Raw genomic sequence first — 7,204 nt, forward strand, 5'->3', positions numbered from 1 at the left:
TAAAAAAAATTTTAATTAAAGGAAAAATCACCATTTGTTACCAAATTCGGGGGATGATGTGCTTAACAACTTTATTTTAATAAAATCTTCGAGTATTACTTTAAGTCAAAAATTTTGGGGGGGAAACCCGTCTATTTTAAAGTACTTTGGGGTCGGGGTAATACATTTTAATGTTCAGTTTGGGTCCCAAAAGGGAAACCTAAAAGGTTTGGGGGTTTAATTAACGGGATGCTGATTTTACTGTATATCTGAAACTTGGTTGAGCAGGTGGGTTTTCCCTGATAAAGTTACCCCATATTTGGCTACAACGTGGCCCGGCATTTAAAAAACCCCAAAAAGGGAAATTTGGTGTAGCTATTTTTTTCCAAAAAGAAATTTTTCCACAGTGTACGCTATCAGAGCCCGCGTGCAAACTTTTGAAATGCGTCTCAAAAGTAAGGGGGCAAAAGACATCTTCATTACTGGGGTTGGTTGTTAGACCTCCATTTTCTCCAAGAAATATCTGTTTTTCTTTAAACAAAATGCAGGGGCAAACTGAACTACAATGGGGTTTGGGCCCATTGTCAAATCTAAATTGGGTTTGGTTTAAAAACCGATCTCTGTGTTTTAAAGGTTTCTGCGACTCTTAAATTTAACCGCAATTAATAAGGGGGCCCAACAGTCCAAATCAAAAATGTCCAGAAAATCGACCCTTATTGATTTTTTCCGAAAAATGTTCCGCCAAATATATTCAACGGGTTTTTTTTGTTAATGATTGAGCAGGCTGGACGGGGCCTATATTCTCCCGGGGAGAGAAAGAGGAGAGGACCAAGGACCGAGCCCTGTGGGACTCCGGTGGTGAGGGGGTGTGGCGCAGATACTTTACCAGCCCAGGCTACCTGGAAGGAGCGATCTGAGAGGTAAGACTCAATCCAATTGGGGATCTGTGGCACAGTCCTCAATTGGATTGAGTCTTACCTCTCAGATCGCTCCTTCCAGGTAGCCTGGGCTGGTAAAGTATCTGCGCCACACCCCCTCACCACCGGAGTCCCACAGGGCTCGGTCCTTGGTCCTCTCCTCTTCTCTCTCTACACCCAGTCCCTTGGCCCTGTCATCACAGCTCATGGTATGTCTTACCATTGCTATGCTGATGACACACAACTGTTTCTCTCCTTCCCACCCTCTGACACACAGGTCTCAGCCCGCATCACTGCCTGCCTGAGTGATATTCAGAGCTGGATGGTCCGCCACCATCTCAAGCTCAATCCAGGTAAGACAGAGCTCATTTATATTCCGGCTCTTAACTCCCTCTCTCTGATCTCTCTATCTCCCTAGGTAATACCATCCTCACACCATCACCCTCAACTAGAAACCTTGGCGTGGTGATGGACAACAGACTGTCCCTCACCGAGCACATTTCAGCAGTGACACGTTCATGCAGGTTCTTCCTGTATAACATCCGGAGGATCCGCCCCTTCCTCACAACTTACTCGACCCAACTCCTCGTCCAGGCAGTGGTCCTGTCCCGCCTGGACTACTGTAACTCCCTGCTTGCTGGCCTCCCAGCATCATCTATCAGACCCCTGCAACTCATCCAGAACGCAGCAGCGCGTCTGGTCTTCAACCTCCCCAGACATTCCCACGTTACCCCCTGCTCACCACCCTCCACTGGCTCCCGTGATGGCTCGCATCAAATTTAAAACATTAGTGCTTGCCTTCAAAGCAGCCAGGGGTCAGCCCCTCCCTATCTACGTCAACTCATCAGACCCTACACCCCAGCTAGACCTCTCCGTTCTGCTGCCACATGTCGCCTGGTCCCTGCCCCGGCTCGCACCAGCACCCGGTCACGCCTCCTGTCTGTTCTAGCCCCACGGTGGTGGAATGACCTTCCTGTGCAAGTCAGAACAGCAGAGACCCTGGCCGTCTTCAAACGTAGACTGAAGACTCACCTCTTCAAGCTACATCTCACCTCATCACCCCCCACTACCCTCTAACATCCATTAAACCTCAACTGAGTAACCACGCGTCATGTTATTTTCATGTAACTAGGTTCATCTACAACTAGGTGGGTGGGGGGTGGGAATTTATATATATTTAAAAAAGGGGTACAATTCACACTTTTTGCAAAGTTATACCTATTGTAGCTCTCTTGCAGGAATGTTGTAAAGCGCTTGTCTCTGAGTTTTGTAATGCACTTGTTGTAAGTCGCTCTGGATAAGAGCGTCTGCTAAGAATCTATAATGTAATGTAATGTAATGTAAAAATATTGTACTGTGGTTCTTCTGCCTCTGATAATACCATTGCCTAAAACACATTTAATTTCGCTCTGCAGATCAGTCTGGTCACTCAGGCTATTAAACTGATTTCTCTCGTCCTGAGATATGGCGGGCCAGTCACAACTGTTTGTCTAATATGGGGCGGGTTTAATAAGATTCATACATAAACAAGTCGATCAAAAATGCTTTTGGGCTTTTTCTTTTCTCTGAATATTTTAACAGAATGAACAATAACACCTTGTATTCTCAAATTCTTATGGCAAAAACGGAAACACTCGGGACACATCACTACTACACTATCAGAGGTGTGAGCGGAGGAGCGAGAGAGAGGTGCATGTCGAGACTAGTCAGCGCGAGCGAGGTAGTCTACGAATGAGGAGGCAGGAGAAGTAGCTAAGTTTGCAAGGATATAATAAATAAATGTATGGAATAGGGCTGCACGACTCATAAAAAAAATCACGATCATACATCAATGCGATCTCATTTCTAAATGACGACGATTCTGATGCATTTGCGTAAAATGGAGAAAACGAAAGCGAGTGAAAGCGAAGTTGCCTTAGCATTTAGCATGTTCCATTCTACGTTGTCTACTGTAGAGAGTCTGTATTGTATTTGTTTTATTTAAGACCTTTATTCTGTGCCTTTGAATGGCAATCAATGTACAGTGAATGTGTTTTTTTTTTTACATAAAATTGTATTAAATTATTTGAATTATTCATACAACATGTAGCAGAGTTTTTCTTTAATAATTACTTTTTGAGTATGGGTATTGTTTACTCCACAGCCACCTCTGATCACCAGGATCAAGAGGGAGTGAGTACACTGCTCCACTTGCATTGGCATACTTGACTCCGCTCTGTAGGGGGTTTGGCAAATGGTTTGGCAAATGGTTAGATATGCATCATATACATATTGAACGGTCTGCGAGGATGTTGTTCTGATGAGCGGTGTCCGACCGATTGCGGTGGGCCGGTCTGAGCCAAAAATGGCAGGGCCTATTTTTTGTCCCAGTCCAGCCCTGGATCTGAGTGACCACTGTGCCATTGCAGCTATACGCAACACTAAGATCACTAAAACCAACCCCCGTTTTCTCCAAAAAAGTTTTAAACTTTTTTCAAAACAATCGTTTTTACACGACCTGCACTATTGTGATTGGAGCAGGATCAGTCTTATTCCAGATATTGAAATGGCTTGGACTTTCTTTAGGGACAATTTCTTGAAAATCTCAAACAAACATGCTCCTTTTAGAACTTATAGGATTAAAAGTAGGGAAATCCTTGGTTTTCTGACGAGCTGTCTAAGCAATAACACATGAGAAACCAAGCTTGGGCTACTGCTGGAGAACAGGTTCAGAGTCAGACTGGCTAATATTTAGGTTTCTGAGGAATAAGTGTACACTTTTAGTTAAGAAGCTAATATCTGACTACTTTGTATCAACCACAACTAAAAATTTAAACAACCCTTTCAAATTTTGGAAAGTAATCAAATCCCTGAGTACAAACTGTAATTATGAACTGCCGTCATGTATTATAAAGGGCGTTGATAAGGTCACTGATCGAGCTGAAATGCTCAACTGTTTCAACAAACATTTTGTTTCCTCTGGTTTTCTGTTTAAGGCTACATCAGGTAATCAGCCATTTACTGATGCCGTTGTAAATAAGAGAATGGGACAAAGTTTTTGTTTTTCCCCTTTTTCTCTACCAGAAGTACACAAAGCGCTTAAAGGTATAGACTCAAAAGCAGCTTGTCCTGACAACTTGGATCCTTATCTATTGAAACTTTCTTCTGATTTTATTGCTGAGCCCCTAACATATCTCTTCAATCTCACTCTTGAATTGAATGTTATCCCCAGTGTATGGAAATCTGCCTTTGTTCTGCCCCTGTTTAAAGGAGGGGAGCCCTCAAATCTAGATAACTACAGGCCTATTTCTAAGCTTTCAATTCTGGCTAAGGTTTTGGAGACACTGGTGTGTGATCAGATCAAGGGATTTTTAAGCAACAACAATATTTTAGCTGAGTGCCAATCAGGTTTTAGAAAACAGCATAGCACTACTACTGCATCAATTAAAGTGGTTAATGATGTTATCTGTGCGCTGGATAAGAAGCAACACTGTGTCACCCTTTTTATTGACCTGTCAAAGGCATTTGACACTGTAGATCATGACATCATGCTACAAAGATTAGTCAATATAGGATTTTCTGACCAGGCAGTTTCCTGGTTCAGAAGCCACCTCTTAGATAGAACACAGTGAATCCAGTTCAATGGAAATACATCTGGCGTTTTAAATGTACAGAATGGGGTGCCACAGGGCTCAGTCCTAGGACCTCTTTTATTTACGATTTATTTAAACAATATTGGCAAACACGTGTCAAATGCCAGTTTTCATTTTTATGCAGATGACACAGTCATCTGCTCTTATGCAGAAACAGTAAAAAAGGCTTTTGAAGACCTACAGTCTGCTTTTAATACCATACAGGCTCAGCTTTATCAGCTGAAGTTTATTTTAAATGTTGATAAAACCAAGTTGATGCTCTTCACTAGGTCAAAGTTAGAGCCGCAGACATTACCTTGTATCGTTGCCACACAGAATAAACCAATTGAAAGGGTGACAACTTATAAGTACCTGGGTTTTTTATTAGATGATGGTCTTGTTTTTAAGTTTCATATAGATTCCCTTGTAAAAAAGCTTAGGCGTAAGTTGGGTTTTTATTTTAGAAACAAGTCCTGTTTTTCTCTTGAGGTGAGACAGAGGCTAGTCTCAACTACTTTCTTACCGGTAATAGATTATGGAGACATTTTATATATGCATGCACCTTTAGCGTCATTGCATCGGTTGGACATGGTGTATCATGGGGCACTGAGGTTTGTCACAAATTACAAATTTTTGACACATCACTGTATTCTTTATAGAAGAGTGGGCTGGCCCTCCTTGGCATTATGTAGGCTGTGTCACTGGTATATTTTCATTTACAAGGCTATATTGAAAGTGCTTCCATCTTACCTTTGCATGTACATTGCTCACTTCGCTCACAAAACAGTGTTTTATTGTCTGTGCCAAAGGTTCGTACTGAGGCTGGCATTCCAGTTCTCAGCTCCTTCTGCGTGGAATGAGCTCCAGAAAGAACTTAATTTACAGGAGTTTTTATCATTAAATGATTTTTAAAAAAGGCTTAAGGTTATGGAGGAAAGTGAAACTTGTAATTGTTTTGACCCTTAGTTGCACTACAGATTACTCATGTTAACCAGATTGTGAAACTTTGAACATTGCTGTTTGTCTGCTTTTATAGTATGTTAAATGTTGAAATTTTGTTGTGTCTGTAATCGACTGCTGCTTTCTTGGCCAGGTCTCTCTTGAAAAAGAGATTTCTAATCTCAATGAGACTAACCTGGTTAAATAAAGGTTAAATAAAAATAAATTACTAAGACCGTTCAATATATGGAGTACCAGTGCTGAGGTATATTTTCATTGTCCAACATACGGAATATATTTAATGATATAATGGAAACTACCAAAATGACACATTTCTCACATTTCTTTACAAAAATTGTACATCACAATTATTGGCACCCCTGTATTTGGTACTGTGTGCACCCTCCCCTCGCAGGGATAATGGCACTGAGTCTTTTTACATAACGTCTTATAAGACCAGAGAACACATTGGGAGGGATCTTAGACTCTTCCTCCACCCACAATCTTTCCAGATCCTGATGTCTTTGTTGATCTGTGCTTATGGGCTGTGCTGTTCAATTGATTCACAGGTTTTCAGGGAGTTTCAGCAGTCTGAAGACTGCTGTAGCCATTGCACAATGATGCTTCTGCATCATTAACCTTTTTATTTGTGGATTGTAACGTGAATTTGGGGTCATTGTCTTGCTGAAAGATCCACTAGTTTCAGTCTGCTGGTAGAGGCAGTCAGGTTTAGGGCTGAATTGTCCTGGTACTTGGGTAGAGTTCACGATGCTGCTTTCCTTAACAAGGGCCCCAGGACCAGTGTGAGCAAAGTAACCCCATAACATTAAAGATCCACCACCGTATTTTTCTTTTCAGTATATGCATCCTTAAATCCATCCTACATCATATTCCTGGATATGGTTGTGAGAGGGGCTGGAGCCTCTCCCAGCATGCATTGGGCAAGAGGCAGGAAAAAACCGTGAACAGGTCACCAGTCCATCACAGGGCACACACACCATGCACTCACACACTCATACATTCAAGCAATTTAGTGTCTCCAATTAGCTTAACCTGCATGTCTTTGGACTGTGGGAGGAAACCCATGCAGACATGGGATGAGAATATGCAAACTCCACACACACTACCATGCTGCGCTCCAGTTTAATTTAATTATTGCCCTCACAGTAGTAACTAGCATCTTCAGTTTATTTTTTGATCCATTGCCTGATTTTCAAAGGTCAGCAACCATTTTCATTTCGTTCGTCAGTTCTTTGTCTTTCTCTGTGGCGAAGATGAAAAATGGGTTTCACAAGCAGGTTCTCAGTTTAATCCTCCAGTGAAACAGGAAGCCATGGAAGGCCACAAGAGTTTCTCTTAATATTGATGTAGATTGAGTTTGATTTTATTTTATTTATAAGAATCTTTAGGGGTGCCAATTATTTTTATATATTTTTGGGAAATAACAACCCTACCTGAATCCAACCGTCACACTAGAGGGCGCCAGTTCCCCCAATCTTAGTTTGTTTTCTGTGCCTGTTTAATGCTAATTAAGGTGTTGTGTCACAAACATTTAATAGCCTGACCAGATTCACATTACAGGTACCTGTAACTGATTTATGACTAGTCAAAGAGCTAATTTAAGATCTAACTGCATTTTCACTCATCAAAAAACTTTTAATATCTCAAATTACATTTTGCTAGTAAGATTGAAGTTACTTTCGCCATTCAGTTGTATGGGACCTCCAATTAAAAGATACCTACAAATCAGTTTTGACT

At 41.5% G+C, this 7,204-nt stretch overlaps 1 protein-coding gene across 1 annotated transcript in view; it reads left to right on the forward strand.

The window, feature by feature from the left end:
• The window catches only part of LOC135246026 (uncharacterized), a 35,630-nt gene that overhangs the window by 1,390 nt on the left and 27,036 nt on the right, over positions 1–7,204 (forward strand). The window lies entirely within an intron of this gene.

The sequence above is a fragment of the Anguilla rostrata genome, chromosome 19 (genome assembly GCF_018555375.3).
Source record: "Anguilla rostrata isolate EN2019 chromosome 19, ASM1855537v3, whole genome shotgun sequence".
NCBI lineage: Eukaryota > Metazoa > Chordata > Actinopteri > Anguilliformes > Anguillidae > Anguilla > Anguilla rostrata.